The following is a 2725-nucleotide window of genomic DNA, read 5'->3' on the forward strand; positions in this document are numbered from 1 at the left end:
GAACCCATTTCCCCAAGAGTGACAGGAAGGAGGGCAGGGAACAAGGAGAATTTGGAAACATGGAGGCAGAGGGGTTGGCCTGGAGGCTGAGGATATCCCTGATTCTGGGGGGGGGGGCTGTGAGTCTGGGGGGCCTTGGGAAGGTCAAGGTCAGTGTTGGAGCTCATAGAACCCAAGAGGAGAGACGTGGCTGCCTCATACACCCAGAGGGCTGGGTTGGGCTGCGCAGGCTGCAGATGTAGCCAAAGACCTCAGTGTCCACATCAAGCCCGGCAGCTCTGTCTGTATCTTTCCACCATAAGTCAAGTAGTTCTGAAATAAAAACAAAGCATGCCTCCGAATGGCATCTCAGCAGCCATCCCGATGGGCCAAATATCAGAAGCCCTTCCTGTGTTTTCTGGGTACTGTGTCAGACCCAGAAGTACACATGGGAGCCAGCTGCACATGCTGAGACTGAATTTCTTACCGGTCAGCTTAGTGGGACTTGAAAATTTGTTGTTTGTGATTTAGAAAAATAATACGACATTCTTGCACTTGAGTGCAGTGGAGTGTATTAACTAGGATCAAATTCAACTCCATAGAACAGAAGTGATCTGACAGCAGCTTACAGAAGGGAGGGATTACCTTTGTCTCACATGCAGCAGTCCGGGCCGGGCACCGTGGCTCATGCCTGCAATCGAAGCACCTTGGGAGGTTCAGGTGGGTGGATCGCCTGAGGTTGGGAGTTCAAGACCAGCCTCAGCCAACATGGTAAAACCCCGTCTTTACTAATAATACCAAAAATATTAGCGAGATTGGGTGGTGGGCACCTGTAATCCCAGCTACTCAGGAGGCTGAGGCAGGAGAATCGCTTGAACCTGGGAGGCGGAGGTTGCGGTGAACCGAGATTGCACCATGGCACTCCAGCCTGGGCGGCATGAGCGAAACTCCTTCCAAAAAGAAAGAAAGAAAGAAAGAAAGATGTCTGCATTCCAGGCAGAAAGAAAGATAAAGGTGAGAGGATTAAGGGGAGTGTGTCAGCAGCCCTTCCCTCTTTTAAGGTACTTTCCTGAAAGCCCCAGCCAATATCTGCTACTTAAATCTCAGTGGCTAGAATTCAGTGCAGCCACAGTGTCTGCAGTGGGGGCTGAGAAACATGAATTTTGTAGCTGGACTCACTGTTATTTCAATGAAATAAGGGTTCTGTGGCTAAGGAAGAAATAGAGATAGGTACTGGATGGACAAATTACACTCTGCCCACAAAAAGTAAAATTAATGATTCATGTGTGTACCTACAAGTCTATTTGCACCAGATTAAAACCTCCTGATGTAGTGATGAATAGTTCTTCATTACCTTGCTTTATTTTTATTTCAGAACTACCTGAATTATGGCGGTATTATAGAAAAGTTTCATAACAGTTACTTAGCTATTGATAGTGAAAGTGAGGTACGCCACTCATCTAAAACATCTCCAGGACTCTATGTTCTCCTCAGTGAAGATAAGTTGTTCTCTCAGCTAGCAGTGGGCCAGCAGCAGACAGCAAGATCAGGATGCATTTTGGATCAAATATAAAATAGAAGATCTTTCTATCCCAGACATGCTTTGAAGTGGCGTGTCAGTCCTATACTTAAACCATGATAGGAGTAATCTGATTCAAAAACAGAATTGACAGAGAAAAAGGAGAGAGGTTTTACTCAAGTATTTAGATCAGATTTCAAAGAGAAATAAAATGAGGGGAAAAATGTTAAAGAGAATATTTCTTGCCCAAGTGAATATTTAGAAGTGAAGTTAGTTTAACTATGACAGAGTAACAGGGGCTAAGTGATTATGTCCTTGAGGGGGAGGGGAGCAGGGGGGTTGGGGGGAAGCCCCAGGCAGAGAGGGTTGGTGGTGGGAGGGAAAGGAGGTGGTATGAACCACTGGGAAGGCTCAGCTGCCACCCTCTCAGCTGGGAACAGCCAACCCTTCCTGGTGCTCCTAGAAAAGAAAAGCCACAATCTCTTCTCATTTACAGAAAGGAAAAATCCAGGTGAGTTTGTATTCAACCAAATGCCTTTTTGCCAGCATGAGCTCTTTGCATTAATTTTCTGGCATCTGATATGCCTTTGAAAATTCCCAAATGCATTCAAGTAGAAGCTATTCCTGCCAGTTAAGAAATCCTCCCCTCTACTCACACAAGAGTAGCCATAGCTGAGGGCCTCTTCTTTGTCACTGGGGGCCATGCAGAGTATCTCCTCCTCATCCCCTATCACGTAAGGTCAGTAGGTGGCTGGACATTGCCTGGGGGCAGACATAGAAACTGACTTGCACAGCAGACATGAGTGGCCGCCACGTGAGACGCAGAAGCCTCATTCCCACATCCCAACCATTAGCTGCTCCACCGAAAACCACCTTTCCTCTTGCATCGTGAGACTATCATTGCGACTTGGAGGTGGCGTTTGGGGACTTGTTCTATTGGTTCACCAAAAGTCCTTTTATTGAGACAAAAGCATACTCTCATGGAAACATCTTATTACTTCAGCACAAAACAGGAGAGTGGAAGAATAATGATATCAGAACTGAACAGGAGCAGCTAAACATATGCTGAAGGGCCCGAAAGGACCAACTTCCTTTCAGGTAAGTTTGTATTCATCTTTATAAAAGTTCATGTCAGAATACAGGAGTGCAGCAGATGGGGAGAGAGCTTGCCCGTAGCAAGTTCTACTCCTACCCCACCCTGATTAAGAGGCAAATGGCACCCACACC

The sequence above is a fragment of the Cebus imitator genome, unplaced genomic scaffold (assembly GCF_001604975.1).
Source record: "Cebus imitator isolate Cc_AM_T3 unplaced genomic scaffold, Cebus_imitator-1.0 Scaffold53, whole genome shotgun sequence".
In the NCBI taxonomy this organism is placed as follows: domain Eukaryota; kingdom Metazoa; phylum Chordata; class Mammalia; order Primates; family Cebidae; genus Cebus; species Cebus imitator.